This window comes from Neophocaena asiaeorientalis, unplaced genomic scaffold (genome assembly GCF_003031525.2).
Source record: "Neophocaena asiaeorientalis asiaeorientalis breed wild unplaced genomic scaffold, Neophocaena_asiaeorientalis_V1.1 scaffold166, whole genome shotgun sequence".
NCBI classification, from domain to species: domain Eukaryota; kingdom Metazoa; phylum Chordata; class Mammalia; order Artiodactyla; family Phocoenidae; genus Neophocaena; species Neophocaena asiaeorientalis.
In genome coordinates this window covers 1,033,513-1,043,267 of record NW_020174933.1, presented here as the reverse complement: position 1 = coordinate 1,043,267, position 9,755 = coordinate 1,033,513, and positions in this window count along the sequence as shown.

Sequence of the window (9,755 nt, the reverse complement as noted above, 5' to 3'; positions counted from 1 at the left end):
CCCAGCCTCTCTGCGGCATGTGGGATCTTCCCGGACTGGGGCACGAACCCGTGTCCCCTGCATCGGCAGGCGGACTCTCAACCACTGCGCCACCAGGGAAGCCCCTTATGATCATTTTATTGCATTCCTACACAGTGTCTCTTTAATTTCGATCATATATATATGAAATAAGAGATTCATCCCACCCTACCCCCATTATTCATCTTCTCTTTACCGTCCAGTCTCTTGAGGTTTTTCCCAGATACAATGTTATTGGTTAGATGCAGAACAGGACAGTGTATTTCCTGAAGTCTAGCATATCCACATATATCTTTCTTTCTTTCCACCCACTTCCTCTCATCAGAGGTTAGTATCTCTGCTAGGAATGGAATGACCAAGCTACAATTCTTACTTCTCAATATTCTGTAGGTGGTTTATACTGTCCTGTTGCCAATGTGGCAGTTTACTTGCCTGTGGCTGGTCTGATCCTTTTTCCTTTTTTCCTTTTTTAATTAATTTGTTTCTTCTCTGGAAGCTTGAGAGGGTCTTCACCTTTTAAGTTCTGGAATTTCTCCAAGCTTTTTTAAAATCATTAGCTTTGCCTGGGTTGCTTAATGAATAATTTTCACCTGCAGGATCAGCTTTTTTCAGCCCAAGTTAGCATGTTTTATTTCCTGTCCTCTATCTGTTTCTGTCCTTCCCTCCAGAACTTCTACAATTGACATTTCCTCAGCTCTCTCCTCCAGCCCTCTAGTTTCCAGTATGGTTTTCTGTCTTTATATTTTTGGCTCTGTGCTTTAAGATATTTGTTACACTGTATCATCTAGACCACCAATCCTGATCTCACCTGTAACTGTCCTATTTTTCAACATCTACTGAATATCTTTAGTTTTACATTTCTGTAAAGTCTTTTTGAACCATGCTTGAAACTCCCTAAATGCTCACTGTTATTCACGGCCTGGTCTGTCTCTTGTTTGATTGATTGATTTGGGGATTTAATCTAAGGTTACCTTTTTTCTCTCTCTCTTAGCTTGCTCATTTGTTGTAGATGTATTACTGAAACCATAATACTTCTAAGATGGGACCTGAGCCCAGCCAAAACTTAGATTGGGACTCAAACCCATGGGCTGGGACTCAAATCCACCCACACCTCAGATTAAGACTTGAACCCATGATCCCTGACTTAGGAGGGAACCCAAATCCACTGTATTTTAATTGAAACTGCTCACCTGGTGTCAGGATTTACTGAAGCTCAGGTTCTGTTGTCTCAGAAAGAATTCAGCATGAGGCAAAGTGATAGGCAAAGAGTGAGTTTATTAGCATAGGACACTTGTGAGAGAAACAAGCGGGCAGGCAAGGGAGCATCGCCCTGAGAACAACGAGGGCTACATTTTTATAATCCAAGGAAAAGTGGGGAGGGGAGAAGACCATCTTCTTCCTCTTTCTTCAGTAGATGTCAAGGCTTACATCATTAGTTCCTCCTTTGACCCTATACGGTTTAACCGGGACTGTCATGGTGCTATTTAAATCATAAGTATATTTAGTAGAAGGGTGGTACCACATATTAAAATATGGTAATTCATCCCAGGTTTTGGTATAATGTCCCCTTTCACCTAGTTTCTTTCCCCTTTCACATATATTTTTGTCTTGGCTACATGCAGAAATGCCACTCTTCAAGGACCATTGACTCCCTGACTTCATGTAACAATATTCAGACCTCATATCTGTTGTCTTGTGTTTTAACTATCAGGATTTGTGGCTTGAGTGTGCCTGGTGCTTGGATGGACCTGATCTTCCTTCAAGGTGGTGTAGCTTGTTGCTAGGTTACTGGATTCTTTTCTTGAGTGGTCATTAGCTTCAACAGTCTCCGAAACTCCCGTACAATTCCCTCTCTGCCTTTAATCTCCTAGTGGGATTTCTAAACTATTTAATTATCCTACTCTGTCCCTATCAGTACCATGGTTCTTTCCTTGTTTGTTGCCGTTCTGATCTTCTGGGGAACCTCCAGAGGAAATAGCCACATTTGTGGAAGAATTAACGGGATTCTATGGGCCAGTAGTTGATTAGCAGCAGGTTATCATTCCCCATTACAGCTCAGAAGGTCCACATTTTCTTCTTTCATCTCTTCTTCCTCTCTTATCTGTAGAAGGGATTGAGACAACCATTTGGCTTCTCAGTTCTTTAGTATTGAGAAGACCAATCTCATGTTGGCAGATGGAGTGCACAGAGCTACTTTCACTAGGATATACTGTATTAAGAGTCTCTTTTTGGGTATCCCCAATACTGGTTTCCCGGTTCTTACATGGCACAAATATGAGACAGTCCTGCACCAGTTATTGGTCAAGTACCTCTCATATATTCCAGGTACCAGAAGATACTTGACTCCAAAGAAGTAGATTGATAAGTTGGATCTTATAACTTGAATCAAATGCTCCAGTGTTTTGGTGGTATATACACTTTTATTTATGTGTCTTTCATTATATGAATGGCCTCTATTTATTGGTTTCCAGAGGAATCTTATTCATCCTCAGAGAACCAGTTCCTTTTTCTCCTTCCATGAAACCTTTGCCTATCCACAGTGGTTTCTCCTCTGAATATCTCTTGTATTCACCGCCTGTTCCTTTAATTTTACAGTTTGAAGACTTAATTTAGTTTCCTGCTTTAACAGTGCTTGCCATGTAGTAGAAAGTTAATACATATTCACCTAACAAACGAATCTATGCTAACGTAAGTATATTTAATGCACGATCAAATATGGAAAATTAATATGTATCACAACATCTGGTACCGTACGATACTCTTCATAAGTAAAAAAGAGTATCTGTAGATTATTTTGTAAGAAGCAGATAGTGGCTGATCACTGGGAGTCTTTTCTTTTAGTGCTACTTCTCCTATCAATTTATTTCTATAATTTTACTAAAATACCATTGGCAGAATGTATAGCCAAAAGGTGTTGAAACCATCTAAGATCAAATACTGTGTCTTGCTCCTCTGTTTTATGGCCAGACCCTACTCAGGGTAGGTTTCTGATTGACAGATGTTACTGTGCGTAAGAATAACCCAGGGGCCCTGTTAACTGAAGGTTCATTTCCCCCCTTCTTGAAAGTCTAATTCAGTAGATGTGAGGTGGATCTCAAATACCTGCATCTTTAAAAAGCATCCTAGGAGGGGCTTCCCTGGTGGCGCTGTGGTTGAGAGTCTGCCTGCCGAGGCAGGGGACGCGGGTTCGTGTCCCGGTCCGGGAGGATCCCACCTGCCGCGGAGCGGCTGGGCCCGTGAGCCATGGCCGCTGAGCCTACGCGTCCGGAGCCTGTGCTCCGCAATGGGAGAGGCCACAGCAGTGAGGCCTGCGTCACAACAGTGAGAGGCCTGCGTACGGAAAAAAAAAAAAAAAAAAAAAAGCATCCTAGGTGATTCTGAATTAGGTAGGTCACCCAAAACCAACACTTGGAGACACACTGGTTAAATGCCTCAATGAATATTGGTTGAAATGAATTAATTCATCTAAGGAGTTTCATCATTTCATAATGCATTATTCTTTAAGAGATGATCTAAAGATTTCTTCCCTTAAGAGTGATTTTTTAATATTTAATTTCTCTATTTATGAAAATATAACTGACTGAATGCCCAAGTGAAATATGTCAGGTGACTGATGTTGAGAAATTTTATGGAAAGCTGTAAAGGAAAAAGAGCAATATGAAATGTCCAGAACAGACAGATACAGAGTCAGAAAGTAGATTAGTGGTTTCCAGAGGCTGGGAGGAGGGAGGAATGGAGAGTGACTATTTATGAGTATGGAGTTTTGGGGAATGAAAATGTTCTAAAATTAGATAGTGATGGTGGAACGACTCTCTGAATATACTAAAAACCGCTGAATTGTGCACTTTAAAAGGGTGGGTTTTAATGGTATGTGAGTTATAATTCACATACTATTTGTATATTCTCAATAAAGCTATTATTACAAAAGAAAATGAGTAAGTCTAGTAAATTATATAAAGATTAAAAAATAAAATGGAAGAACAAATGAACAACCATGCGCTTACGTCTACCTCTTTTTAGTTGTAAAGCTGAGACCTTTGCAGAAGGCATTCTTATAAAGCACTCTTATGGGTCTGAAGGGAATTTTGTATTCCAATCTGATTGTGAAGGTTTCTTAACAAACTGTCAGTAGAGCTCAAATATTAAATGAGATTATGCATATTGTGATCAGAAGGAAGAATTGCATTTACCATGTAAATAAGCCAAAAGTGCATTGAGTGCATGTGCACGCACACACACACACACACACGTGTCATGTGTTCTCGTGGTCCTGTAGAGAAATATGGAAACAGAAAAATCCCATCCAGTTTATCTGTGTAAAGATAAAAACTGAAGTCAGTTTCTTAAAACTTTACTATTTCCTTTTGGTTTATCTGATTTTTATCTAGTCTTTTAAAAGGTAAGAATCTACCTTCCTTTCCTGGTTTGCCCTTAGCATTAACCAAAAGATTCAGAAACCCATAACTTTTCTTGTATCTTGACAATGAGTGGCAGAAAGAGCAGAAAGGAAGGATGTTTTCAAGCAAGGATTGAGCAAAGGTAACAATTTTCCTTTGTTATCAGGCATCTTCACTGACACGGAGAGTTTTTTTTCTTTCTTTCTTTTTTATGAATTTGAGAGACAGCAACTGTAGAAAAAGGGTTAGACATTCTTTGAGATTTATCTTTTTACAAAATTGGTAATAAGTGTTCAAAAGATGCCACAAGCCAACCAAAATTATGAGTGACAGAGAGAGATATGCTAGATTTCTTTTTAAAGTTTGTTCAGCTTTTTTTCCTGTTGTAAAGATGGGACTGATGTCTTCTGATCTCTTTTTATGACTGAGCTGAAACAAGAAATATCAAGATTTATTAAATAACCAACATATTTGGATGGGAAGAACAACATAGGTAATATTTATCTTATTCATTATTACAGTTTTACTTTAAGGTCATATATTTTTCAAGTGATCCCATCAGTATAGTAAATTGAATTTGTAGAGCCCACACAACCAGTTTAGTTAAATGAATCCCCAAATCTCAAACACTGACACTTTGATACTGTTTGAAATTTCCAGCTTAATTAAATAGACCTTCCAAAATAAGAGGATAATTCCCTTGCTTCATTTGATACTTTATACACACACACATATAGCTTATCACATAGTTTTCAAAATATTTAAAATAACACCCTCTAGTTTATATTTATTCCAAGGTTTCTATAACCTATTGCAGTTTCTGTTCCTATACAACAGAGCAAAAATTATTAACTTACTTCACTGTATGGTCATGAAGAACAGCTGGTAACCTTGACTGCCAAACACCCCACAGCTAGAAGCTGCTAAAGACAGCTTTGATGGTACAGGTTGTAACTTCCAACCCGACACATAATACACTCTCTCTGCTGAATAAATGCCTGTGTTCTTATTCATAATTATACTCAGTTCTGTTAGCGACATTTTTAATACCCACCTGGATTCACTGGAGATTTGATTTGATATTCAATTCTTAAATTATCAGCAGTAACCTCAAACTAAAAAGTGCAGGCTGAGTAGAAAAGTCATAACCAAAACTAAATTTTACATCTGCCTTGTAGAGTGTCACCCCAGTTATTAGACTCTGGTAGTTCCTCTGGCACTACATCTTCTCTCTCATCCAAGGTAATTGCCCATCTGCTCCCACATCTTTTGATTCAAAATGACAGATATGGGATTTTTAAAAGCTATACACTGCTATAGTTTCTATATACAGTGCACTTATCTAGACGGAGTAAAATATACACTGTAGTCTGGTCTGGGAACCACTGTTTACTTTTAGATCCTGCACACAAAAAAGAAATGGGTGGAGTTTGCTTTTTTTATCATTTTTAGTCTGAGTGTACTAAGAAAGACTCCCTTGACACAAAGATAGTCGAGAGCTAGACTCAGACATTATGTGTTTCTGTTTTCACATTTGTTGATGGGCACATAAGGGGTACACAGAAGTGACAGACAATAGTCATTTGTGGAATGACAATTATTTTTATGTTTATAGTCTAATAGCAAACAGTGTCTCAGCAGATTTTGACATGGAGTATTATGGAGGCAGGAGTGATACTTAACACACTTCATAATCTTAAAATTAGGAAAAGTTTTGAGTAGACCACCTAGAAGAACACCAGCCTTTGATTCACTGGCTGCCTAAGAGATGGGTACAGTGGATTTAACACTCGGATACTTGCTATATTTAGTCATCTCTGAAATCTGCATATAATTGCTTTGGCATGTAAGCCCTGCTTTTTTGGTCAAAAGATATACTACTCTTTTGGGATAAATGTATATAATGGTTTAGCCATTTTACTAATTTCACCAGTAAGAAGTTAATCCTAGAAAAATTATTTTGGTGATAGTATAACTAAAAAAAAATAAAAGGTTCCAAAAAGGAAGATAAAGTAGTTTGAAGGAAAACAGCTCTGATGTTTTGTTGGGTAGAACAAGAATGTCAAGGAAACTACTTGATAATATTTGTGAATTGTTCTAAGTTACACCTATGTAACATATCAGAAAATTTTATTTATAATCTTTATTACCCTCACCTTTCTCAATTCTCCCCTCTACTAAGGAAGGTAAGCCCTGGAAACTTACTCAGACATACTTGCCAGCAGTATTCCACATAGATTTTATTAACAAGAGACATTTGGCATTTGAGAAGCTATTAATCTCCAGCTTCTACGTGGTGCCTGATTAGATTAATCAATCCTATCCTGGAATCCAAAGCATCACATAGAACGTGTGAAACGAGAGAGTAAGTAGGCTCCTCCTCCCAGATATTTACATCACACCAATAATGTATTTTCAGAAATTGTGAGCTTATGTTCTGAATAGGTAGATACACTTGTTTTCTGTAAGATCCTTGAAAATTCAAGTGAACCTAGTGGAGGAGGGAAGCTCCAGAATTGCCTAAGGTAGTCAGAATTTAACAAGTGCCTGAGGGAATCTGACTTTCTACCTTGAGCTTATACAATCCCAGGAAATGAAAATATAGCTGGAATCCTAATTAAAGATGACTCCTGACAGCTGTTCATAAGCAAGTGTTTATTTTAGTTTCTGATAACAGAAACTGTGAAAGTAAAGTGACAACATTTTTGTTTGAGACTGTCACTTAAAACTTTGCTACTAAAGCGGATCAGATATGCTACCCTCAAATATGCCACACTGGAATATGGATTACTGTGAGCTGAAGGCAATTGAGAATTGACAGATTCAGAAAGAAGTCTTCTTGGGGCTTCCCTTATCTTACTAAAAGCAGAAACTTCTGAGAAATAAAGACTGCCATAAATCCCCTCTCCAGGGGAACTTTATGGCCATGGAGAAGACAGAGTCAATACTGAGATGATTCTGCACAAACAAAATAAACAACCTTAAAAAAATAACCCTTATCTGCCATTAACTTCCCCATATATTTACCTTCCCACAACTTGCCCAAGCCGCCTTTCTTTTATTTAGTCACTTCTTCAGAATATATCACTGTTTGTTAAAATGGTATGTAAGCTCTCATGTCTAACCATCTCTTTGGATTTTCACTTCTTTTCTGTGAAGTCCTCATACATTAAAAAAAAATTAACATCAGTGAAATTTGTATGCCTTTTCTCCTGTTAATCTTTTGTCAATTTAATTTGTAGACTTCAGTCATTAAATCTAAAATGGCATAGGAAATGTTTTCTTATCCTACATTACCTCCATAGAAAAAAAGTGACTAATAATATTTTCCCCTTTTGCAAGACAAAAAATTATAAGATGAGACAAAGTGACTTTCAGGCTTTTGATGGAGCTGGGAATAAAATTATTCATGAAATGTGGAAAATAAGCTTATTTTCTAAGTCCCTAGTTAGTTGACTCAAGAATCCAGTCTTGACCCTATAATCCTTATTCCATAAATTCTCATTTCTAGATTTTTATGGATTGGGATAAAGTCATGGCTGCCCAGGGCTTACTTATCCTGCTATTGCAACTCAGTGCAAGGTATAATATAGTGGTAGAAGGGGAATACTGTTGGAAATATTTTTAGTGCCAATTCAGATCTGATATGAAATTTTAATTCTGATGTTCATTAATGTATTTTGCATGACTTATTTTATTGTTTTTCCTGTAAAACATAATTTTAAAAAAGATTTTGCTTCTATTATGGCCAATTACAGTAACCAATCAACTTTGAAAACACAAATCAACCAAAATTTAAATAATGGCTGAGTGGATTTTTTAGGATATTTGTATATTTAAAGCTTTCTATATTTATTGCTGTCTATCAGGTAGAAGTAAGCATTGTCTGCTCAAATACTCTGTCAAGTTTTTTTTCCCTTCCTGAAAATTCTAATGTGAAGCTTCAGCTTCTAAACTTTTCCCTCACAGTCAGAATAAAACAAAGCAAATGAAAAGACCTGTAACAATGCTTCACATATAGCAATGCTTCAATAAATACTTAATTGTTTATCATTAGTATAAAATTTAAATTATTTTAAAGCTGTGGATATATCATCCTTTTTAAAATTTTTGCAACTGCCTTAATTGCTTTGATATAGTAGATACTCCAACATTTATTTTGAATTGGAATAAATTATAATTTGTTTAGCTGAATACATTCTATTTTATTACATAAGAAATGTTCAGTGTTCATATGAATATGTTCTTTTTGTTAATTTGCAGTTTTATGTCTATTTTTCTTCCTTTTCTTCATTGGAACATACTGCTATGTTAATGGGAACAACTGCTGATTTTTAAGCATAAGAGAGCTTTCTTCATGTATATTATTTGGTTGAAAAATATGTTATATAGGAACAGCTAAGTGAAAACAGATAAAATAATACTAATAACCACATCCACATGACCTCAGGACCTTCAAGATGTTACATTTCGGGCTTCCCCGGTGGCGCAGTGGTTGAGAGTCCGCCTGCCGATGCAGGGGACACGGGTTCGTGCCCCGGTCCGGGAAGATCCCACATGCTGCGGAGCGGCTAGGCCCGTAAGCCATGGCCGCTGAGCCTGCGCGTCTGGAGCCTGTGCTCTGCGACGGGAGAGGCCACAACAGTGAGAGGCCCGTATACCGCAAAAAAAAAAAAAAAAAAAACAAAGATGTTACATTTCAGTCACTTCACTCTACCTATGGGAAGACTAGATGAAAGAATTGTTAAGAATTTGATCTGGAGTCTGTTCAAGAAAAATCTCTAATTTCAAACATTTTGCCATTCTTTGAATGTATGTGGACAGATGCCCAGAATTTATGGCCTTTTGTTTGCCATCCATGGATTTTGGGTATTCAAGGATACTTGTTTTGGGGAAATAGAGAGCTGAACTGTTCTGGTTAGGATTGTGATGGTTTAGAGCTGGTGGCCAGAGAAAAGGGAAAGAGACAAAGAAGAGTGTAGTACATGAGAACCAAGAAAAGACAAATTCCCATAGTAGCACATGGCCAGTGAGTTTGAAAACAATGAACTCCTTGAGGTCAGGGGTTATGTCTTATTCATCTCTTTATCTTTAGTGCCTAACCAAATGCTGGTCATTGCCTAGGACCTAAGTAAATGTTTGTTGAATTGAATCAATTGAATTAGTTTAATGCAGTTATACAATGGCCCTACTAGGTCAGGAATATTCCCTGTTTACATATGATGATATCAAGGCTCAAAAATTTAGTTAACAGAGGCAAAATTGGGAGGAATTGGGATTTGAATATAGTCTTCAGTAATCCAGAACCAGTAATATTTCCACTATACCAAGGTTTTTCAT